The sequence below is a fragment of the Cupressus sempervirens genome, chromosome 1, assembly GCF_028749045.1.
Source record: "Cupressus sempervirens isolate cs-2001-9-10 chromosome 1, ASM2874904v1, whole genome shotgun sequence".
Lineage (NCBI taxonomy): Eukaryota > Viridiplantae > Streptophyta > Pinopsida > Cupressales > Cupressaceae > Cupressus > Cupressus sempervirens.
The window spans coordinates 558,783,579-558,811,049 of NC_143118.1; positions in this window are offsets into that span (position 1 = coordinate 558,783,579).

Sequence of the window (27,471 nt, forward strand, 5' to 3'; positions counted from 1 at the left end):
TGTCCATGAAAACAATAGCAAGGTTCTAAAGAAACAACAATACCAGGTATAAAATTACTCAACCAAACACAACATTGGGAGTATAGATGCGACATGCATCCCAATGCAAACATAAAGATGTAACAATGATCTAACTGGCATCCCAATGGATGATCCAGGTCCATGACCAACATTATGCCAAGATAACTCAAGAAAATAGGGTGGCACACAAAATGAGGTAAAAACCCCAAAACTTAAAAAATTTGAAATTAATACCCATTTGGTTTTAGGGCACAAAAGCCAAAAAAGTCCAAAAAAATCTGGGTTTGAATACTGTATGCAAAAACAACCACCATAACAAGGTGAAACCCCAAACCCTCATCCCAAAAGCTAGGAAAATGTCCATACCTAACCAACAAGGCAGAACCAACAAACAGAAACAAATGGGAACACTAGTTCTTAGCCTCTAAACAAACAACTACCTAAAGCAAATATAGAATCTAATCTGAAACAAGGATACGAGAGAGCCCTACTTAACAACAAAAGGGGCTGAAATAGAAATCAACCTGATAAAATAATAATCCTATGAAAGACACTGAAACTGCAGCAAAGCAAGGTCTCCCCAAGCTAGATCCAATGAGACTGACCCACGAAGATCCCACGCCCAAAGCTCTCACAACGAACTAAAACATGATGCTTTAGAGAAGGATTTCAAGAAAAATCTCTCAATTTTGTATTTTGCAAAAGTGAGAAGTTTGGAATTAAATTCCTTTTTGGATACATATTCACTTTTTGAGTGAATAATGGATTAGGATAACTAACCAGTTAACCTAGTTAAACCCTCAATCGAACTAAATGAAATCAGGCTATTCCAAGTAATTGGAATTCATCTATAACAAAGTCGCAAATTAAAATTAATTAATATAAATCTCGAAAACCCTTAAACCAAAAATACAAAAACCTTAAGAACTTTGAACCAATGCGAAACTATAAATGCATAGACACGTTCACTGTTCTAATCACATAATGTAAATGAATTTGGATTCATTAAATTACCTGAAGATTTAATTAAACAATTAAATAAAATACGTCGACCACACAGGGATGATATTGGTAAAACATGAATAGTTGAATCACTAACTCCATGTGCCACTACCAGGGATATAAATCCTGCACACTAAAACACATGATCAAGTGAAATTGCATATAATAACTTAGTTGAAGTAGTAAATGCATTAAATCACCTATATTTAACCATTGATTCAATTATACTAAAATAATCTATTTACATCACTCACGCTCGCATATAACATAATGAAGAAATAATGAAGTAAATAAACATAGCATTAAATCCATCACATAACATAATCAAAGGTATGTCCAAATATTAGATAACCAGATATCATCATAAAACACACTGTCATCTCAAAATGACATCATCATGCAATATTATCAACTGAAAATCATAGTAGTCTAACATCTCTGATACTGAAATCAACTATAACATCTGACCCTCAATCATCTCAAATGTAAAACATAACATGAGTAACACGTATCTCTGGGATCAAAATACAACAACGTAAATATCCGCAACACATAACCAATGAATCCAACATGGACAATCCATTTCTAATTATTTAAGCATTTAATAATGGTTGTATAAACAACATGAAAATACACTTAAAATACATAAGCGAACAAAATCATAAAAATGAAAAACCACTGCTACAGGAGCCTAGTCCAGTGTAGCAGAATAATAGTACACAGTGCAATCTTTGCACACATCTCAAGGTGATCACAAAACAACATCATTATACCACATCGATACTAGTAACCACTAGCACAAACCTTTGTGAACAATCTCACACATCATAATCTCAAAAATCAACCATAAGCATAATCAAAGAAATTGATACAGTAACATAAATCCAATTACTTCAAGGGTGTGAACCATTCATGGTCCTAATCATGATCCCTTCTCAAGGGGAGATCAACAAGGTTGCATCCATCGGGATGACTTACAAATTTCAAATGGGAGAGGCACTACATCATCCCCCAAAAGATTAGGCTTACTCCTAGAAGCCTGTAATCCTAAAATAGAAACCAAAACACACCAAGAGAAAAATCAAAATTGAGCAATAGTTATGACTCACTGACTTCTTCACAAGTCCAACCAAATCACTGCCACATTCTCAAACCATCTTGTCAACCCCCAAATAGGTCAACCAAAAGAGAGTAAGTGTCACATAGGCAAAAGGTCCTCCAACAAAGAACCTCTTATGTGCTAGGAAAACCCATCTAGCCATAATATGAACAATTTAAGGCAAGGAAAAACCCACTCTACCTTGTCAATAGGTGCCCAACTACGACTTATACCTACCACGTGATCACAAAACTAGGTCAAAATACTACACACTTCCAACAAAAGTTGGAATCGTGTGGAATAGCCATCCCAAAATTCCCAAGAATATGATAATGCCACACATGAGCATCCTTGAATCCACATAAACTCACCCTTTGAGCATAGAGGATGGTGGTTTACCAACAAAATCCAACACTCGAAAGAATACGCTCCACAACTAACCACCAAGCGTAGGAGCACATAGTCTCTATGATACATAAGCTCAACTATTACTGGTAACTCAGTTTACATAACCCAATTAGACATGTTATCATCTTTCCTCAAGGTTGCAAAGATTCTCATTAGTGGACAAAATCATCTAATAACTTGAATACCAACTCATAAGATGGTAACATGTGTCCAACAATACCGTGTCCATCCAACTACCTATTGGGAATACAACACCCAACCTACTACTAAACTCAATCTCCAACCTCAAGTCAACTGTCAATGAGAAACTTGACTAAGACAATCCTCTAGAAGATACAATCTTAGGGAGAAGAAACTACCAAGTATTAGGACTGAGAGGAAGTCACTCTCAACCTCTGCTCTAAATCAACCCAAGACACATTAGGAATTCACCTTTCTACCAACCATCAACATACTCAACCAACACTAACTGAGCTGATGACATAACTAGGCTAGCTTACTTGCTTAAGAGAGGCAAGGATACATAGATACACCAAATTCAACGTCCAAAAGGAGGATCTAGACTCACCAAAAGACTGAGTCACACTCAAATGACAAGGCAACATCAACTTGAAGCAAGGAATGCTCACAGTCCACACTTCTACTCACAAAGGTGGGATGGTGTAATAGGGAACACACCAACCTAAGCATGAATCCTAGAAATTACTTGGTAGATTATGAAGGCTTTTTAACCCCTCCTTAAGAATAGCATGAATGGTTAAACTTCTCCAACGACCATTGAATTGGCCTCTACTTGATAAAAGGTACTCAGAACATCGATCTGCACCTTCTAAAGTGTGAAAGAGTGCCTGTGGTTCCCCCAAAAAAATTCTACAGTAGCACACTCTCATGCAAGGTTTCTCATAAAACTAGGTGAGATAATGCAGAGAACTAGGCGAGAAAGTGCATGATCACTTGTTTCTTGTGCGAAATTCCAAATCAGCACAAAAATTGCTTTCACTCCGGAGGCCATAACTTTCACATTTGGACTCCAATTGACTTTTTTTGAAAAGCATTGGAAAGACATCGAAGAGACCTAAAACATTATGGAGCTCAAAGAGTCCAAGAACTAAGAGTAGGGTCACCACTCAAGATAAAATACAAAGGCACAAACAAACATTTTCAGTTACTAAGACAAGCAATAGACAAAACGGCCAAGCAAACCAAAGAGTACACATGCCCAAAATGACATAAGGCATGAAATGAAAGATAATTCACACATTGAAACCAATATTGCTCCTCTTTCACAATTTCATTAGTTAATTATAACACAAGCATTAATTCACAATGAAATTGAAAGGCTTCAAAGTAAGGGTCCAAGAGTAACTTACCATAAACAAGTATATATCTTTTTGAATTTATTTTAAGAATAACATTAAGATTAATCATCATTTACACAATCTAGTTAAATTAACAACTTTGCATCTATTACAACCACACTAGCATGTTCTTATGATATTATCCCTTGTACATACTACTAGAGGTTCGAGATGAACATCATAGAGTCACAACACACAACTAGGCAACATTAAAACATGTAGAATAGTCACCATGAAACATAATCAAAAGGCCCAAATGGGGGAATTTTCAGCTTCAATAGTAAATATCAAAAAGTGCACATTTCAACAATAAGTCAAATGTGACAACTATCACAAAGAGAGTGATAGAGAAATTTGATGACTATTCCAAGAAAGGAAAATACTAAAAACCAATGCTAACCCAACAACATGAGGAAAATACCTATAGCCAAATGAAATAAGGCATAAATCAAATCATGTCACATGTGATGATTGAGAATAGTCACACAAAAGGGATAAATCACCACCCAATGCTAAGGAATACATCATCCGAGCAGTGCTAAAGAACACAGTCACACACATCAATTAGTAACCATCAATAACCTCATGCATATGTAGACTGCATTAATTTTCTTAATTATTTTCCATGCAATGCAACATTTAGATATCCATCAATTTTAATACATTTTCCATAAGCTTATGAATCAATCAGATTGAGTACTTAAGTCATTAACCCAAAGGATCTAATGCAAAACCTACTTCTTTGCAATGATTCCCAATAAACACTCATTTCTCAATGAAAGGAACCATTTCATTACTATAATGACAAAATACATAATCACAAATAAGATTCATTTATTTACTTACAAATAGGACAAAATAGGGAAACAATGCACCTTACTCCAAAAGGAGAAATAAAAAGAGGCACTCCAGCCAACACATGGACACCAATCAGTGACTCCATTCAATAGGGTCACACATGCAACCAACCAAAAAAGGGTACACCGATTCCACTTACAAAACTAGGAAGTCTCACTTCCTTCTCCACATACTACTCTAGTTTTATCTACGAGACAAGAAAGTCCATCACAATAGATACCAAAGAAACAAAACTCTTGAGCTCTCACCAAGACACTCACACTCACTCAATCACAACATCAACCATATGGACAACATATACACAAAGATCCCAATTTTTGAACATGAGATCGGATACCAGATGTAATGCCTCACCCAAGATCCTTAGAACAATGATGAAATATTAGCCAAGATTAAAAAATAATAATTACAAGTATAAGTGCACACAACACCATCATACATGGATCAAAAAGATTGCAATGGAAGACTTAACCACCATCTTGACAACCAATGAATCTCCAAACACCACTACCCAAACTGACACAACCAACTAAAGGATGAAAAACTACTATGACAATAGAACATAAAATCTTTGAACTGCAGAAGCAAGGAAACACTAGCAAACCCAAATGGTACTTTAAACACCAAATGCATTTCTTGAAAACTAGTAGGGATACCCCTATTTTTCATGCAAGGACAATAGCCTAAAATAATCTTATGCGAGGAAGTGCAACACTACCTATGAGGATCTACCTTTCGCATGAGGAAATTCATCAAAGGGTGCAAGGAAGTACTTGGCCCAGCAATCAAAGTACCCCAAAACTGGTGTGGGCTTTCATGCGAGAAAGTGCCAAAAGCCACATGAGAAAACCCAACACACCACGCAAGCTTTTGCATTCTCAAGTGAGAATGTACAATTTTGCGCAAGAACCCAAGATAGTATGCTAGAAACCAAAAAGTGAAAAAGTAAGGATTGAAATTCCTTCACACCGAGGAGTACGAGATCCATATATCGAGGAAAGAAACTCAATCAAATAACTGTAAGATGGAAATCCAAAATTTGAATCTAAACATTTAAACATAGTTGTGAAGGGAAATAACCAAAAGCAACATCACAATGTACAGAAGCAACATTGCAATGAACTAAAAAAATGAACTAAGTGCGTGGTTCCTCCCAACCATAATAGCATCATGAGACCTCAAAGGCCCTAGCCATCCCCTATGTATAACAACTCAAACTACCAACTAGATAGTCATAGTTGCCTTATAAAGACGTAACTACTAAAGTGTAATAACATCATAAGAACATGGAATCTAACATGCTAAACCAAAAGCAATAGATACTCCAACTAAGTAGATAACATCATCTATTGTATGTTGAATATTGAACATCATAAGAAGGGAATGCACCAATAAATTAACATCATCTAAATAAGATATACAAGCATTCTAGTGAAAGCATAAATCACAAGAAAGCATACTCCAGAACCTGAAGTACTAAGTGAAAACATTCAACAATGGTTGCTCTGAGATAATAGACTGTCTCTATACATCGGTCCCCTACAGTGGTATAGGTAGCTATGCCTCCCAACCCTGTGGAACCCTTAGGTCCACTCCCATTGTGCTGATGGAGATAATGATCCAACCATAAACATAGATAAAGAAAAGATCTATGGCTAACACTCATGCCAAATAGTAATGATGATTGAAACCAAGATCATGAAATAATGCAAGTACAACAGGTCCTAGTTAGACAATCAATGCGCTACTAAGTAGGGGCTAACATCATGAAGAGTCACTTGGCATCCAAAAGCCCAAGCCATTTTTGGCAGCAACACTCCCCAACAAAAGGCACACAATCTGGGAACCACATTGCCCAACAGAACATGCAAAAATTCCATTTTTAATTATCTTAAATTTATTACCACCCAATATTTTAATTTAGTTATCACTTATATAAACTTCTTCTGCCAACCAATGAGAAATAGTCACCAAGTTGTGAGATAGAAGCCCCTCCATGTGCTACCCTACCCTACCCATGCTCATCCAACGATGAGTGCCCATAGGCATGTATATTCCCAACCCAACCCCAAGTGATCATAACTTCCGACAAGTCCACGAAAGATCGAGCCTCACGAGTCACCCAACAAAGGTACATGTACGTACTTGTGTATGGTGCACCACCATCACAAAGATCATAACACAAGGACCGAATGAGAACACAAGCAAAATATCACTCAACCAAAAACAAGCTCAGGAGGACAGATTCTACATGAATCCCAAGAACAGTAAAACCATACATCATGAACTTGCTCAACCAACCTCAATCTTGGAGTATGCATTCTATATGAATCCCACTGATGCAACAAGACCAAACATCATGAACTCACTCAACCAACCTCAATCTAGGAGCACAGATTCTACATGAATCCTAGTGTCCACGAACACAATAAGAAGGGTCCAAAGAAACAACAATACTAGGTATAAAATCACTAAACCAAACACAATATCAGGAGTATAGATGTGACATACATCCCACTGCAAACATAAAGATGTAATAATGATCTAACTGGCTAGGTCCATGACCAACATCATGCTAAGAAAACCTAAGAAAATAGGGTGACACACAAAACAAGGTAAAAACCCCAAAACTTGAAAACATCAAAATTAAAACCTACTTGATCTTAGGGCACAAAAGCCACAAAATCCAATAAAATTTGGGTTTTGACACCATATACAAAAATGGCCAGCATAATGATGCAAAACCCCAAACCCTCATCCCAAAAATTGGGAAGATGTTCATACTCGACCAATTGTGTAGAACCATCAAATAAAAATGAAGGGAAGCAATAGTTCTCAACCTCTAGACAAATAGCTACCAAAAACATATACATAATTTGAGCTAAAACAAGAAAATTGGAGAGCCCTACTTGACAAAAAAAGGGGCTAAAATGAAAATCAACCTGATAAAATAATAATCCCATGAAAGATATCAAAAACTACAACAAAGCAAGGTCTCCCCGAGCTAGATCCAATGAGACTAAACTTGCAAAGATCCCACACTCGAAGCTCTCCCACTGAACATAAATGCAATCCTTCAGAGAATGATTTCAAAAAAAAGCTCTCAATTTTGTATTTTGCAAAAGTGAGAAGTCTAAAATTAAATTCCTTTTTGGATACCTATTTACTTGTTGAGTGAATAATGGATTAGGGTAACTAACTAGGTAACCTTGTTAAACCCTGAATCGACCCAAACAAAAATAGGCTATTCCAAGTAATTGGAATTCATCTAGGGAAAAGCTGCAAGAAAATTAAAATCAATTAAAATAAAACCCAAAAACCCTTAAACCAAAAATCACAGAAACCTTAACAACTTTGTGACAATGCAAAACTCTAAATGCACAAACACGTTCACTAGTCTAATCACATAATGCAAATGAGTCTAAATTTATTAAATTATTGGAAGGTTTAATTAAAAAATTAAATAAGATACATCAACCACACAGGGATGACATTTGTAAAACATGAATAGTTGAATCACTAACTCCATGTGACATTGCCAGGGATATAAATCCTACACACTAAAACACATGATCAAGTGCAACTGCATATAATAACTTACCCGGAGAAATAGATACATTAAATAAACTAATTTAACCATTTATTCAATTATATTGAAATAATCTATTTACATCACTCATGCCTGCATATAGCATAACGAAGCAAGAATAAAGTAAATAACTATAGCATTAAATCCATCACATAACATAATCAGAGGTATGTCCAAATATTGTATAACCAAATATCATCATAAAACACACTGTCATCTCAAAATGGCATCAACATGTAATATGATCAACTGAACAACATAGTAGTCTAACATCTATGATACTAAAATCAAAGTATAACATCCAACCCTTAGGTCATCTCAAATGTAAAACATAACATGAGTAACAAGTATCTCTCAGATCAAAATATAACAAGTTAAATATTCGCAACACATAACTAATGAATCCAACATGGACAATCCATTTCTAATTATTTAAGAATTTAATAATGGTTGTATAAACAAGATGAAAAGGTACTTAAAAAACATAAGCAAACAAAATCATAAACATGACTAACCACTGCTACAGGACTCTTGTCTAGTGTAGTAGGATAATAGTACACAGTGCAATCTTTGCACACATCTTAGGGTGATCACGAAACGACATCATGATACCACATTGATCCTAGTAACCACTGGCATAAATGTTAGTGAACCATCTAACATGTATCATAATCTTGCAAATCAACCATAAGCATAATGAAAGCAACTGATACAGTAACATAAATCTAGTCACTTCAAGGGTGTAAACCACTCATGGTCCCAATCATGATCCCTTCTCAAGGAGAGATCAAGAAGGTTGCATCCATCGGGATGACTTACATAAGTCAAATGTGAGAGGCACTACAAGAAGGCCTCCTTTTATAAAAAAAATTAAATCAAAGTTGAAAGGGATGATTGCACACTATGAGAAAATGATAATATTGTACATTTGCCCCCAGGTTGAAATCAACCTTGATCTCGACCCCGGGGTGTTGAATTCCAAGCAATGTTCCCAAATCTAAGAAATATTACACAAATTGGGGTAAACACAATGTAATATGTAGGAAAAATTGTCAAAAATACATTTAAAGCATGATTTTTGTGATCAAAAGAATAAATAGGAAGACATGCATATAAATGGATGCTAAATTAGAGTTTGGAGCAAAATAATAGGAAGAAAAAGGACCATGATTTAATTTATTAAATGTAATAAAGGGTCCTAATGTACCAAGCCATACTAAGGAGGGATAAATAATTTTACAAAGAAAGTGTACAATTTTTTAAGACGATAAAATTGGAATCTAATAATTTTTCAATTAAAAAATTAGAATTTAAACACATTTTAACATATTAGTGAGTGCAAATATAAAAGTATGCACAATTATATTGGATAAGAAACTCAGTGTAATCATAAACAAAACACAACATCATCCTATATCTTAACATGATCTAAACATAAGCATAAAATAATATATTTTAAGTTTCAAGATGAAGTAACTGAGGATGGGTGACAAAAGAGATTATAGGAAATTTTGTCAAAAGAAAGCATAGTAAGATAATTAATTACCTAATCGTTAACCTTTCCACTTAGTTTATCAAGAACAATCTTTGAAGGCTTACTTGTCATTCAAGCAATGACACGAAACAAAGTATACGTGTCTATATTCCATTCAAGGGACATATTTTTTAGTTTCACTCCTTGTTATTATTATAGAAGCTTGTATATTTATATTAACTCCATTAAAGAGAAACAAATGAGAATTTATTTCTAAGGCAAAAAAGAGAAAGTAAGAGCATTTCTAGATTTGGCAACTTGGAGTTTTTGGATAAATCTAATTAGGTTTCTAAAATGAGTGGTGACATGGTGTGGATTAAGCCATCTAGGATTGAAGACTATGCAAGAAAACCTTGTACCTATATGGCTTTGTATGAGGGGGGCTTGGTTCCTTTCATGGAAGCTATGGCACGGTATGATGATAATGTATTGTCATAGTTTGTTGATTCCTGGATGGATAGATGGGTCACCATTAATGACATCTCCTTCCATGTGAATGAAAAGATCATTGCTATGCCTACTAGTTTTTTCTATAAATGGTTAGAATGGTAGAAGGTTATGAAGGTCACTGGTGAGATGAGCCTAAACAAGTTCTTCAAAAAAGATGAAGAACTTGTGAGATTTAGGATGGGTTTAGCCATGAAGACCTCTCATCCCCATAGAATGAGGTATGTTTTGTTCTCATAAAGTATCTAATTCTAGAAGGTAGATTTGGTATTTGTTACTACTACCATTTACCACTCCTAAATCATTTTAAGCATTATGATGAAGCTTCTATTCCATTGTTTTTTTATGTGGTCTTGAAGTTACTATGTTTGAGGTTAGGGATAAATAGAAAAAGGAAAAAGTTATACTATTTTGCATTAGGGTCTTATACTTTGCCTCTATAATTTTCACTTGGCCTTTTCTCCACCATGTTGCATTGCATGGTTAATGACTAGTCCCATAGATTCCTACTAGCAATGGTGGGGGTTATTTTGCAGCCCCCATTTCCTAGCCATCCCCTTCTTGCACCCTCCTAGAAACTCTAAAAAGAAGTATACGATTTCATATGGGACCCAAAACAAGCAAAAGCCAAAAATGGAAAATATGGAGGAAATTGACCTTGTTGATTCTGAGGATGAAAATGATGGTGGTCAAAGGAGATTAGGTAGGTTGGTTAAAAGGAGGACCAAAAATAAACATAAGACCTATAGAAATTTGGAGATGAATGAGGAGATAGGGTTGGAAGCTAGTGAGAAGGCAAGGAATGATAAAAAGAGAATGGGGAAGGAGGAAGAGGATGCAAAAGTGGGTATGAAGGAAAATGACTCTTCTTCAAAGGAGGTTAAAACTAAGAAAGAGAAGAAAGTCAGTTAAGACACTACTCATGTGTTTGCTAGCTTTGCTATGAATATAATGGACTTCAACTCTAATGTTATTCCTTCACTTTGGAAAGCTAAGGATACCTCATCAATGATGACTACCTCCCCTCTAAGGATGAAGAAAAAAGAAAAGTTTATGTTTTCCACTGACCCTTTTGTGATGCAGGTGCTAGCATTGGAGATGGCTAAAGGAAATTATGCTAGGAGCTAGGAGTTGTTTGGTTTTTGTGGTTTGAAATTCCATTCACATGATATTTAAACCAAGACATTTTTAGATAGATACCCACAAAATCTCAACTACCCAAAAGATAATGAATATGAAGCTTTTAGGTCAAAGAAAATATGACAAAATTTCACAAGAAACACTTTGGTGTCCCTGCACTCCTAATTCCATCATTGGTCGACCTTAACCATAATTTCTTACCCATAAGAAAAAATCATGGCCCCTTCACTTCACGCCTAGGGGATTATGAAAAATTTAGCAACTTTTAGATATATAAAACTATTTTTAAATATACCAACACTAGTAACAAAGGTTGTAGAGTCATTTCTATAAATAAACAAAATTTGGAAACAATTTTGGTGGAGTTGATCCAACTGTGTAAAACTAAGTGAGGAAGACCCCTGATTTAGTCTACAAACTATAATTCATAATAAATTTTTTCCAAAATTGGGTTTGCAATGACCACCTAGGTAAGCGAAGGGTTTTAAAGAAACACCCACAATGAAAGGATTTCTAGGGTGTAGGTTGACCTAGTCAACCACTTCTATGCTTCAACCATGAATAATCCTTGTATGTATATGCATAAAATTGATAGAACTTGAGATGCTATAGTGATCATAGCTGGGATACAATAGTAAATAACTATACAATTTATTCATTATTTTGTAGTTGAGTATTTCTTATAGATTCACCATTTTTCTTTCTTATTATATATATTCATTACTGGCGCTATTGTCTCATTAATACCATTCATTTTGGAATGCAAAATTATTGTCATGTACATTTCATTATTAATTTATATTATCATAGCTCTTTCTATTGATTCATATCCTATATATATTCTAAATTTTATTGGCACATGCACCAAGATTGTGTGCAAAAAAGTGGAAACTGTGAAAAAAATTCAAAAGTGCACATAACACAACTGTTGTTATGTGTAGTTTTGATCAAATTTCAATGAGTCTTGGCTTGTTATTGAGATGAGAAAAAAAGTTTAAAAAATTTGAACTTTGAAATAACATGACAACATTATTAAGAACTAGAACTATTGCTTCTATTTCTCAATAACCCCATTGGGTTATGAAGAACCAAAAGCAATGATAGTTGGATATATAGAGAGAGGGTGGGTGAAGGAGATGCAAGGGAGGAGAGAGAGAGAGAGAGAGAGAGAGAGAGAGAGAGAGAGAGAGAGAGAGAGAGAGAGAGATCAAATTGCTCTATGGATAATTCCATAACACTTGTCACTTCTCTATCTGGAAATTTTGTTTTTGAGTACATGTGCATTGGAGACCTTCTGTCACTACTTGAACTACTAGTTAATGGTGAGTATTCATCATCATTATCATCATCATCTAACATAGACTCACATGCCTATCTTACTTCTTTCTTTGGTTTCTTTCCACTTTCTAGCTCTTTAGTGTGAGGCCTCACCCCAACCCATCATAGCATAGTGATACATTACTATTGTTTTGATATTCATGACTCAAGATGTCGAGACATTATCTGATGCTTAGAACATACTATACTATTTCATGTTGTGTGATTTTACTTTTAGATATATTTGATGTTTGTCATTTAATGTTTCATGTATATGTATGTTGATGAAATCAGTAAATGTAGGATTGAGACTTTGATTTAAGAGATTTTAAATGGTTAAGAATTAAGTAGGATGAAGAAACCCTTATTGATGTATGTTTCAATTTATGTGAATTTCTGATATGTATACATATATGTACATGTGATTTTACGGGACTACTGATGTGTGCAATGAGTGTGCAGATATTTTAGCCAAAAAATCCTACGGAGGGACATTATTGATCTCTATGTGATAATTTTGGAAACCTTGTTGTTCGTAATTCTAGTATTGTATTGTGAGATGTATGTATGTATCTCTCAGTGTTCAGTGAATGTTAGTGTTCGTAACTATGTTCTTTTAGTGTTGCTTGACACTCATAAATTGTTTATGTTCTTCAGTGTGCTAATTAGGGTTAGTTGTGTAACCTTTGGACCCAAGTTGATTTAAGTTAGTGTCAGTTTTCTATTTGGTTCTTAATCGAGGTTAGTCATCCCTTAATTTGGATTAGTGCTTAATTTGCATTGTTAGAGTTGTTAGATGGTCTTATTTTATTCCTAGCTTTTGTTTGGCTCTAAACCTATTTTCTAAGGCTTAAAATATGAAATAATTATACCCAAAGGGTATGGGTATGGGTTAGGGGTCTTTTCCAACCCCTAAGCCCCTTTTATTGACTTTTGAGGCCACTCAAAAAGTCTCATTTTGCCTTTGTGCGAAAATTCAATATGACCATCATGAGTTACCTCACCTCCATTTAGTGTTTAACCATAGTGTGGGTTGAGTTAGGAGCTTCTAGATTTGTAGGTGGGTGGGTGAAGTTATTGATCCCTTTGGTGGTTGAGTTTGAGGCTTATTTAGAGGCCCTTCTTGGACTAGTGGAGATTGTTACCCAATCTCTACATTTAGAGAGGAGTCTTGGAAGATTGGAGAAGGAAGGGAAAAGCTCTACTCAAAATTGTTCATTGCCATTACCTCTTTGTGAAGGTAGGAATTCTCATCTTCCTTGTGCAAATTTTCATGTTTGTTTCATGCTTATGCTACCTTGTTGTTATGTGAATGTTTGTATGATTGTGGGTATGTTGGGAAGATTTGAAAATCATGTTATTTTGGATGATTTCCTTTCATGTTTATGTTTGCAATTTTGAGATTTTTTTTGCAAGGGTGTTTTGGTATCACTCACCCTTGGATAGGGAAAAAGTGACCAATTTTGGGAAAGGTTTGTTTAGTTGGACTCCAACCAGTGTAGAGTCTCTTCTCAGGATGAGAAGAGGGAGAGAGGGTAGGGTGTTATGGGCCCCTACCCGTTAGCACAAACCTCGTATGAGTATGGCATGTTTAAATGGAAGAACAGAAGTTCTTGGTTAATAGCCCCAATTGGGCATCTGATTTGGTGTTGTGCTTGACTTCTCCTATTGGAAGAATCCACCTTTCCCTAGTTTTGATTCATTGTGAATCATATTGTGAAAACCTTGTATGAATATGCATGTTTGAATTGTTCTTGGTCATGCTTTTGGTCACCTAATCAGATTCTATTCCCTCCATGGTTCTTGAATGTGTTGTAGAAATCATTATGAATCCCTTGATGAGGGTCATGAAGAAAATTCAATTAAATTTTTGAAATTGGGATTGATATCCTATGTAATTTGTATTTCAAACTTTGTTGTAATTGCAACGAAGCTGGGTTTTCTTCCTGGTTCTTTCCCAGCTGAGCCTTTGAATCAGGTTTGCCAATAAAATTGGTGTTTGAGTATAATTGGTTATCATGTGATTTAATCATGATTTAAATTTAGATGGATGCATATGAAGAATAGGATGGAATTGATGTTGATTTAATTTGGCAAAATTTCAAGTTTTCTTATATGTTGAAAACGAAAATTTTGATCATGTATGTAGTTTCAGTTTTCTTGATTACTAGAATCAAAAAATTATTGCATTAGTAAAAAAAATGAATAATTCAAATACTTGGTATGTTAAGGTTGTAACAAGTCTTTATAGATTTTCATTAAAAAGAAATTAATGACAAAGGTCGAATTATTCCAATTTAAGTCATATAGGAGATCAATTGATTTTGGTGTCATTGTGACTCAATCTATGGTATAAATGTTTTAAATCTATTAAAAAAAAACCTTAACATATAGACCAAAAAAATATATACATATACCTTGCCTTGTAATCTATACTAAGAAAATTTTTCAAAAAAATGCACTCCCAGGAGCAAAATTGCTTAGTGGAATTTGTATGGGAGACCATTTTAATTTGAAATGGAACAACAGAGAATATTCCTTTAATTATCCTTTTTTTTAAAATTTTGAAATTAAACAAAATAGAAGAAGACATAAATATACATGATAAAATTATAAAGGAAATTTAAAAAAAATAAAATATCTTATAACATCTTATCCTAAATATCTCCTCACCTATAAAACTTTTTGAGTTTATTGCTTACCCATTGGCCTTGGTGGACGTTAGTTTAGATTGGATTTAAAAAGGAAGCTATGTCCAATCATAATCAAGGTTGTCTTGATGGGAGGGTGACATCACCCTGCCACCCTATCCCATCCCCATCTTCCTCACCATATCTAGCACTCAATTTGGAAAGGAAAGCATTTTTGTGGGGTGAGTTTGCAAGTTGCCATAAATCTTGAATATAGCTGTCACCATCTTTCATTCCTTTTTCCCCTTGTCTCTGCTTATGTGCTCCACTTCTTGGGATACGTTCCTCCATCTTGGGTCGCGTGGGTAGATGTAAGGATGCTGTCATGTCAGTGACATGACATGATTTAAGGACTTTGGTTGAGTTTTGTTTGTGTTAGTAAAGTTTGCCAAGGAAAATCTGCTTTCAAACTTTTTCCCTCCATTTAGTCAGCGTACCTTTGTAATGTGTTGAGTGGAGGGGCACTAAATTGTGTGGGGCCCTAGGGAGAGGTGTAGGGGTCAAGTAGCTAGGGTTTTTAGGAATCCTAGGTTAGATTTAGGATAAGTTAAATATAGGTTAGCATGGTTGTTAGTTAGTTAGATTTTTATTTAGTTTAAAATTAGTTTAGATGGGTTATTTTTTTTAAAGTATTAAATTTAGTTAGTTTCTTTTTATTATTTAAGTTTATTAGTATTTATAGCGTTAGTTAAATTAATGGTTATAATAGGAAATTGATTAGTCTTAATTTAAGTATATAGATATAAGTTAGTATTACTGAAATTGTTGATAGTATGTAATTTAGAATCAAGGCTAGTTAAATCGATATTTATTTTTGGAAGGCTTTTAATCTTGAAATGTAATTAGTAGATTTAATTTAGGTAAGTAAAGTTTAAATAATTAAAGATAGTTTGATTTCAACTCATTCAAATTTAGATAGTATGGGTGTAATCGTTCTTTTAGATTTGTTTTCTTTTAATTAAATTTTAAATGTATTTAGTTTTAGTATTGAAGTTAGTCTGAAATTATGAGTATTAATTGAATTGAGATTTAAGGTTATTGTCTATTTAAAATAAGTTTAAATGTAGATGTTATTTGCGGAGATGTTTCGTTAAACTAATTTTGAAGTCATCTACATCATTATTTAAAGAACTTTTACTATACTGTTGTATAAGGAATGTAAGAACATAATTTTATCGATATAAATCTAATAACGAAAGTTTCAAAACCTTAACGATGTATTTATCCTCTAGAGTTTTAAACTTAAGATGTATCGTAGTGAACCTTCACTTCTCTTGCAGGAGATCAGATTTAAAACTTAGACCATTTTAATTCTTAATTTAAAAAAATAAAATAATATTGTGTGTTTTTGCCCTCGTAGTTTGGGCATGACATTTAGGTCATTATCTATAACTTCTGTCATGGTTCCAAGAAGCTCTTCCCACTTTTTTTGATTAACTAGGTGGGATTTGTCTCTTAATCCTATGTAATTGTTTAATAGTTTTATTCTTAACAAAATTCATAACCAGATTCTCCATAGCTAGTTTTCTTCTTGATCACTACAATATTGTATCCTCAACTGAACATTTTGTAATCAATAAAAAATATAATAACAATTTTATCTTGGCCAATCCTTTAGACATATGATTGAGCGTATAGATCCACAAAATATTTGAAATCTAGATTTGGTAGAAGAATAGTATTAGATCCCCAATTTTAAAATTTCATCACCTAGTAAATTTTCAAGTTTGAATGGCACCATTTGATAGTTTTTGTTGGCACCAAGAACTTTTGAAACAATAAGTGTTTTAAGGAAAGAAAACCCCCATCATCCTCATAAGATGAAGGCCTAGACTACTTTCTGGTTGTTATTTATCCAATGATTTTGAAGGGAATAATATTCTTACCAACTTAATCTTCAAAGAACTAGGTGAGCCTTCTTTCATGTTTTCAAATGCTTGCCTAAAAATTTGCAATCTATTGTCACATCCATCCACAAAATGTGGCAAAAAATACCATGTTGACGTAGATTGCCCAAATAATGTCCTAAAATTATACAATGTCATAGATGGACTAGAAATTTTCCTTCTTGATATATGATGTCTTCTTGGAAAAATCTTGAAAGGAAACTCTCATCTTCTTTAAAAATTTGGAGCTTGTTATGTTGGAGCATATCATTGATTGCATCGGTATCAAATCCTATGATACACCCAAACTTTAACATCTCACATAAACTTGCAAAAAGATCTAGATATTATGATAATAGACCTCTTGAAACTACCCCAAAAAATTTAGTTTCCTAGCGCATCTTTTCCTTTTGGTTGTGTGGATCAAATTTTAGTATCATAATCCTCTTGATGTCTTAAATTCCCAATGTACATGGGAATGTACAATCACTGTGATGTGCTCTATCTTATCATCTTCAATTATTATAGTTAGAGTGCACGTAATTGCAAAGGTTTTATCAACTTCACAAGCTATAGACTCCAAAAGAACTCTAACAATTTGATGCCTTCTATCTATCGATAATTTGAATGATGCATAGGCAAGATATGCAAGGATGATCATAAAAAAACCTTTTTTTAACAGAACTTCTCCTACTTGAAGCATGTGTAAATAGACGATGATTGAAACAAACACCTCATTTTTCTCTATTACTTGTGATAGTTTTTGAGCTCCAAGAGTGTCAAACATTGACAACCTCCATTGATTCTTGAGATTGTTGCAGAGACTTTAAAGACCTAGTTAACATTCAACTTGGTTGCTATTAACACATGATATGAATGTGAGCCTAATGTTAGATGATGATGATGAATACTCACCATCTACTAGTAGCTAAAGTAATGACAGAAGGTCTTCAATGCACATGTACTTAGAAACAATATTTTAAGGGATCTTATGATGTTTCCTAAGATTTTTGAGACTGGGAAGACCTAGTTAACATTCACCTTGGTTTCACTAAAGAATGATACCTGATACCCATGGTAATACGTTCCTGAGCCCCCCCTCACATATCCATAGGTGAAACTATGGATTCCAAGGATCACCCAGCCTCATGAAACAAGAAAGAAAATATCCCATAGTAGAAGTAGCATACAGACCTGTCTAGCGATCATACTGTGTTGAAGATGGCTTCTGATGTTGTTGCATCAACTAAAGACCATGATGCAACATTTACTTCATTAAACATACATTCTTCTTGAACACATATTTAAGCTTTGGGACATAAATAATCCATAAACATGTAGGAATTTGATTTTAGACACATGTAATATCATTTCAAAGATTTTTCTTTGGGAAGATGACATCTACAACTACTAGATTGTCATGGAAAACTTGTGATGAAGATGACACCTACAAATACTAGACTGTCAAACTTATGATGAAGATGACACCTACAACTACTAGATTGTCATGGAAAAATTGTGATGAAGATGACACTTGCAAATACTAGACTGTCATGGAAAAATTGTGATGAAGATGACACCTCCAACTACTAGTCTATCATGGAAAACTTGTGATGAAGATGGCACATGCAACTATTGGATTGTCATGGAAAACTTGTGATGAAGATGACACCTACAACTACTGGACTGTCATGGAAAAATTGTGATGAAGATGAAACCTACAACTACTAGATTGTCATGGAAAGATTGTGATGAAGATGACACCTCCAACTACTAGTTTTTCATGGAAAACTTTTGATGAAGATGGGACTTGAAACTAGTAGATTGTCATGGAAAACTTGTGATGAAGATGACACCTGCAACTACTAGACTGTCATGAAAAACTTGTTATGAAGATAACACCTCCAACTACTAGAACACCATGAATTCACCAGAGTGCTTATCAATATATTTAATTGTTTCAAGAGCTACACTAAATTGGCTATCGATGTTGAGCATCAATTTTTATTTCATCTTTGTAAGAGCTCCAATAATTTTTTTGGCCATTCGAAAAGAATATTGCTGTAGGTTTCCTTATTTGTCATGGTGATGCACCCTTGGCCTAATTTCAAAGCCTTCTTCCTCTTGTTCTTGACATACACACAATAACCCATCACCGAATTTTCCTACATGATAAAAATAAATGAGAAAGTTGAGTAAAATGAATCAACATACTTTAGAGCCTTCATAGTGTTGGTAAACAAATTGTCCTTTTAAATAAATTCTCAAAATACCCAAATCTGAAAGAACAATTAGATGCCAACAGTTGGATAATCTATCATGAGATTGATAGATTTCCTCTGAATTGAAAGGTATAGCTCGCTTATGAAATGATATGCAATGAATTTTTTTTATTCTTAATTCTTACTACAGGGTATGTTCTTAACCAGAGAACAATAGAGGAAAACTGAGTTCCACCCAGGCAAGTGAAATCTCAGGCAAAAATTAGATGCAAAATGTTGTGCTGTGATCTTCACACTCTTATGAATTTCTCACAAAGCAATCATGATAGATGCAACTATGAAATGCAATGCAAGCTTAACTATGCAGATGAAACAACTAATAGATACTTGTTGTGTTTGAACCCTCACAATCTTATGACTTCTGACGCACAACAAAATATCACAATGATTAAGAAGAAATAGGATGGAATGCATACAAACGAAACACTTAACAAAAATATTTCCCACAACTAGTTTCAACTCTCTGATTGATTTACCAGTTCCATTAAAATGAAATAACAAAATGAAACTCTATTCACTTAATTACTTCAACTTAACATTTATGGAAATATAACATACAGAAGAAGAAAGCGAATAGTAAAGAAATGGCACAAAACTCAGTTGTCTCTGCAACAAGATTCACACCAAAAATTTGACGACCCTTCATTAATCATTTAGCCTTATACATATAGAGATGAGAGATGACCGTTATAATAGGAATACCAATCGTTTCATCTCCTCAGAAGACAAATGACAAGAAGTTCATTTATCATTTACAAAATCAAAAGAAAATGAAAAAGAGACATTATTTTGACCTCTTCCCCTTTTCCATTTTCACTCTATATGTCTTGGCAGCAACTATAATAGGAATTAGCTCATCATTGCTAGACACATGTACATTTGTGAATCTTAAGAGCCATTTTGAATGCTCTCGAGCTAATTCCTTTATAGAATTCATCTGACTTTTTAATTCTTCAGCTGCCACATGTATGCATCCGCTCAATGTTTGTAAATATGTTATTCTATTTTGACTATTAGGAATGATGCTTGACAAGTTACTCAAATATACAGAGAAGTTATTTTTCATCACTTCTATTCCAATCAAAGCCTTTCCTTGACCACTAGTTTGCAGTTCAGAATGCAGTCCTTTCATCAACTCGAAAGCTCTGTCCTGAGTCTTCTTTACTTTATCTTCCATTTTCTTAAGCCCCTTTTCTACTTCTTGAATCATTTCCTGTTTGAATTGCATACCTTGAAGCCATTCAAACAGGGGTTCATTACCTTTCTTCAGAATCTTCGCTTCAACTGCTTCTTTTGCCTTCATCTAAACCTGCAAGCATAGCTGGTCCTTAAGTGGCTGACATTGATACATCAGGTCAAACATGGGTCTCAAAACTTCATACAATTTGTTTGAGGTAGTATCCTTTGAGAATCTCCATCGAGTAAGGATCTAGACTACCCAAATGAACTATGACCATAAGGAAAACCCACCTGGCTATACAATATGTGAGAAGGGGGAAGGATGGAAACCCGATGGAGAAAATCATCACCTAAAGAGGGAAGACTTATTGACTTGACAGGACCAAATATGATGGAACATCTACTTTGCCAAATTACTACGGGACTAAAAAGTGGGGCAACAGCTGGCTCTGACCGGGGACTTGGGTAGAGAATACCCAAGTGAGGGACCCAAAATCTCTGGTTTCACAAAAGGAAATAAAAGGCGGCAACGCAACAAAACTTAAAGCAAAACAAAGAAGAAAGGAAAGGAAAAGCATAAAAGGGAAAGACTAACTAAAGCACACACAAACATTAAACCTACTATATTACAATATAGGGGTTACTTGTTTTCAATTCAAAATTTGATAGAGCTTCAAATCTTGACCATTGTAGGTCAGGGGTAGTACTTCACCATCTTCATAGGCCAATTTGAAGGAATTATTTTCAAATGCTTGATGAATTGTGAAAGGACCTTTCCATAGAGTGTCAAACTTTTTATGCATTCCTTTAGGAGCATTTCTCTTATCCCAGAGCAATATGTTGTCTCCCACAATAAATTTCCATGGTCTTGTTCTTTTATCAAATATTTCTTTCACTCGCCTCTAATGTTGCGTAATATGGTCAACAATTTCTTCTCTTTCCTCTTCAAGTTTACTTAAATACAACATTCTCTTTTCCAGGCCATCTTTATAAATATCATCTTCAATCATTGTTCTTAGTTTGTTTGTGGCCAGCTCTAGAGGTAGAGGTAAACTTGCTTCAGTTCCATACACCAATTCGAAGGGAGATACACTAATTGCTCTCTTGGGTGTCACCCTATCCGCCCAAAGTGCTTCAAAATTTTTCTTGTGCCAGTTCTTCTGATTATCTAAAACGAGCTTCTTAATGATATTTAATAAGTTTTTGTTGCTAGACTCAGCCTGGCCATTCCCTTGAGGAAAATAATCTGATGAATGACCAACACTTATTCCATACTTAAAACATAAATCCGTATTTTCAATTGAAGAAAAATAGGAAGCATTATCCGTTACTAATTTGATAGGAACCCCAAACCTAACTAAAATATTCTCCTTTATGAATTCACATACAACTTCAGAAGTGGTGTTCTTTGTAGCTTTGGCCTCCACCCACTTAGTGAAGTAGTCAGTCATAGTTATTATGTATTGATGACCAGCACTGGATACTAGATTGATAGGACCAATAAAATCAAGGCCCCATTGCTGAAAAGGTCCTTCAATTACAACAGGCCTCAATAGTAGGGCTGCTAGCTGAGGATGCCCAGAGAACATTTTACATTTTTCACACTTTGAAACCCAAGCATGTGCATCTTTAAACATTTCGAGCCAATAGTGACATTGTCTTAATATCTTAAAAGTTGTGATTGAAGAAGAAAAATGTCCACCACAAGCCTCATCATGAAAGGTCTTCAACAGCTTTTGTTGTTGTTGTTTATCCATGAATCTAAGAAAGGTGCCATCAATAGCTCTTTTGAAAAGTCTACCATCCCAGATTACATATTTGGTTGCCTTCAGTTTAAGGTCTCTCCTTTGTTTTGTATTGAGGCCTTCGGGACATTCCCCATATGTTAAGAAATAGGAGATGTTTTCAAACCATGGGTCATAGAGACTTATAGCTAACACTAGTTTTTCACTTGGTTCCTCTGACTCACCAGCAATTTTATTTTTTGCAATTGCTTTACATAAAGCATTCCCTCTTACCAGCTCAGTAGGCTTAATCTCTATGTCATATTCTTGTATCTTTGCCATCCATGCTCCCCTGACATTGCAACCTATATCTTGTTGAGTCAATACACTCTTAAGTGCTATGTTTGGGACAAAAACTATTGAACGTGAATGCAAGATATAGAACCAACATTTTTTAAGGGCTTTAACCACTGAAAAAGCATGTTTTTCGATCTAGGAATATTTTAGTTCATGATTCTTTAGGGGAATGCTCATGAAAGCAACGGGAGCTTGTATTCCTTCTTCATTTTCCTGTACAAGGATAGCTGACAATGTATGTTCAGAAGCATAGCAATAAATAATAAAGTCTCTTTTATAACTTGGATGACACAATACAGGGGCACTGGGAATAGCAGTTTTTATATCTTGGAATGCTTGTTTTCCCACCTCAATCCATTTGAAGTTTGAATTTCCTTTCATCATATCCACTATGTGTTTAGTGGTTTTCACGAAATTAGGTGCGAATCTTCTGAGAAAATTCACCTGACCAAAGAAAGATTTAACCCCTGTTTTACTTGAGGGCAGGCTTAATCTCTGAATAGCTTTCACTCTTTCAAGGTCAATCTTAATACCTTCCTAAGAAACTATATGACCAAGGAGTTTTCCTTTTGTCACACAGAAAACTGACTTCTTAGGATTAAGGGATATCCTATGTTCTCTGCATCTGTGTAACACCTTCCTTAGATCTTCCATATGATTTTTCCTTTTCTTTGAAAACACAGTGAGATCATCTAAATATATAAGTATGATCTGATCTTTCATATCTGCAAAGGTTTTACTCATACATCTTTCAAAAGTTGCTCCAACATTGATCAACCCAAAAGGCATCCTATGATATGTGAATGTACCCCAAGAAGTAGTAAACGTTGTTTTATGTTGATCTTTCTCTTCCACTTCAACCTGGTTATAACCCAAAAAACCATCAAGCATAGACATCATTTCTGAGCCTGCTACCGTTTGCAGTAAATAGTCCATATTAGGACGAGAAAAATTATCTTTTAGAGACGCTTGGTTCAAATTGTAGAAATCAACACATATCCTTATCTCTATATTCTTCTTCCTGAAGGGCACTATATTAGCTATCCAAGTGGAGTGATGGATGGGGTATATTATTCTTGTTTTCAACATTTTATCTACCTCCCAAAAAATGGCATCTGCAACCTTGGGGTTATAATTCCTTTGTTTTTGTCTAGATGGGACTACATCTGGCTTAAGTGGGATTTGATGTTTTACTTTCCCATCTCTGTAACTCTTCAAGTCTTCATAACTCCATGCAAAGACATTTTTGTATTCTTCAAATAGTTTCTTTGCAACTTCTCTTTCTTCAGGAGTACAACATTTTCCAAGATTAATCATTTTAGGATCATCAACCTCTCCAATGTTCACTCCTTCGTATTCACCTGTAGTAGGTCCTTTTTCTATTCTCTTTTGTTTTATATAGGCATCATGTCTATTGAACAGTTTTTCTAAAGCCACAAAATATGGGGGAATGATATTACCTTTCAATTGAACTTCACCGTTTTGATGATGTTTTGTATTTTCATGTTCAAAGCTGAGCTCGTCATTCTCAAGGAACAACTGCAAACTTTTATCATCACTGAAGACTTGCCATGATTCCATGTTATCTGGGACAGCAGACCGATACACAATTTCAATCTGATACTTTTTGTCTTTGAAATCTGGATGAGGAAGTAATAGAGAAGCTGAGACCGCTAATGAATCAGCTTTAGCATTCATTTCTCTCGATACGGCTTCAATAGAAAAAGCCTCTAGACCTTCAATTTCGTCCCATACTCTGTTTCTATAATTTTTCAATTTGTGATTTTTAACAGAGTATTGTCTTTTTACCTGTTTCACAATAAGCTCTGCATCACCTCGAGCTTTTAAAATCTTTACTCCTCTGTCCTTTGCTGACATGATTCCTAGAAGTAAGGCCTCATATTCCGCAGTGTTATTTGTATTCCCAAACTCTAATTTGAAAGCTAAAGCTCAATTTCTCCTTCTGGGGATATGAATACCACACCCGCTCCAGATCCTGCAGAAGCACAACTTCCATCAAATTCCAATGTCCAAATGCCTAACACATCTTTACTTTCATCAGAAACCTTCACAATCTGCTCTTTATTTGTTTGTTCATCTAGGTCTCTTTCAGTAAAGAGCATGTAATTACCAAATTCAAGCTCTTGGTACAAAATCTGGGCTTTAGGATCGTCTGACTTTAAAACTGTGAATTTAGCCTTTTCTTCAGGTTCCAATTTGATTTTCTTGTTTCCAATGGTTATCACAGCTTGATACCAGTCTAGCTTTATTTCACCTCCTAATTCTCGACAGAAACTTCTACTCAATAATAGTCCATAACTAGCTGGGATATCAACTACCAGGATAGTCAATAAGAGCTTCTTCTCGGGATGTGCAGCTAAGGCTACTTGAGCATCTTTAATTTTCCCAACTAAGGGAACTTGTTTGGCATCCATGGAGTAACACCTACCATGTACCTTAGTGAGATTAAGTCCTAAGGCTTTTGCTATAGACTGAGGCATAATGTTATCTAAGGCACCTGAATCTATTATGCAGTTACTTAGCTTGCACCCATTGATATACAATGAGATATAAAAAGGTTCAGGTTTTTGTACCGAAAACGTTGCTAAGATGGTAGAATCTTCCTGATTGAATAGGTCAGGTGTTAAGGTCTCCTCTTCTTTCTCAATTGTCACATTATGATTAAGATTTGGGACATTATTTTTACATCTATCTACTAGCTTTTTTAACTCATCAGGGTGAGATTTCAAATAATCGATAGTAGAAATTTGAACCTTTGATTCTTTACAGAATTGAATAAAATCAAAAGATGTCTTGTCTTTACCCATTAAAGCAGGGGACGTCCCTTGATCAGTATGTGCCTTGCTCAAAGAAGCATTGGAATTATCTTTGTGAGGGTGAGTAGAGGACTGATTCTTCATCCTTTGCTCACGTGTCAGCACCGTGTATGAAGTCCCATACATGGTTGCATAACACTCAACCTTAGATTCATAATCTGATTCATATTCTAAAAATAAATTTCCAGAGTCACCATTTGAGTATGGATCAGGCTCTAAACTAGGACTTGCACTATTCAATTCCTCAGTGGATAAGCTGTGGGTCTATCAGTAGCGAGAATTCTACTATTAACCTTATTAAACTTAGCCACAAAATCCCTCATGCTTATAGCTGGTTGCTTCTTAATCAAAGTTAATTGTGTCAGTAAGGCATGTTCATCTTCTACAGTTTTGAACCTTGCCTCAAATTCGGTTCTCATCGAGTCCCAGTCAGTTATGGAATTATCAGGTAAATGGTAGAACCAGTCTGCTGCATTCTCCGTAAGGGTCTCTATGAATAATCTCACAACAACATCTTCATGTCCCACCCCTAATATATGGGTAGCTACAAAGAAGGCTTTAATGTGTTTATCCGTAGTAACTTTCCCGTTACCCGAGAATTTAGGAAAATTCTTCCTTGAACCCGACGGAAGTGGGTGATAAGCATTTAATGCTAATGGTCCTGTTGCTGCGGCCCATGGAGCAACCATGATTGTTTTGGCAACGAACGGAGGAAAATTAACAACAGAGGGAGTGGTGATTCCGTGTAAGGCCAATACCTGACAGGTAGACTGAGAAGCACTAGTGTTCTAATTCCGAACAGGGGAAGGTGGTCTACTTTGACTCTTCTATTCACCTTTTCGCTTTGGAACTTCTAGGATGGGAAAGCCAAGTTCTGTAAGCTTATCAAAAATGGGGTCTTGCCCACCTTGTTCCTTGGTACTTCTTAAGAACCTTTCTAGGATGCTGGGTTTAGTTTATCTCTGAGCCTATTGTCTGAGTTGTCTTTCTGCTCATCAGATCTCTCTCCTTTGAACAGCTCGTTCCAAGTCTTCAGCTGTTCTTTCTTCTTCCTCTAATACCTGGCTAGCGTTCTAATAGTGTTCAATATTTCTTTTGTGTCTCCAAAAAAAAGTATTCAGGGATGAAATAATGTCCTCTTGGTCGTCTTGAAAACCAAGGTTAGGTTGGAGCACTAGAACTATGTTTTCGTGAGGTAGTACCATTTTTCCTCATGACATAGGTTTTTCTGATCAAGCAACTATTCATTTCCCTAGCAGAGTTGCCAAAAATCTGTTGGTAAACAGATTGTCCTTTTAAATAAATTCTCAAAATGCCCAAATCTAAAAGAACAATTAGATGCCAACAGTTGGATAATCTATCATGAGATTGATAGATTTCCTTTGAATTGAAAGGTACAACTCCCTTATGAAATGATATGCAATGAATTTGTTTTATTTCTAATTCTTACTGCAAGGTATGTTCTTAACTGAAGAACAGTAGAGGAAAACTAAGTTCCACCCAGGCAAGTGAAATCTCAGGCGGAAATTAGATGCAAAATGTTGTGCTGTGATCTTCACACTCTTATGAATTTCTCACAAAGCAATCATGATAGATGCAAATATGAAATGCAATGCAAGCTTAACTATGCAGATGAAATAACTAACAGATACTTGTTGTGTTTGAACCCTCACAATCTTATGAGTTCTGACGCACAACAGAATATCACAATGATTAAGAAGAAATAGGATGGAATGCATACAA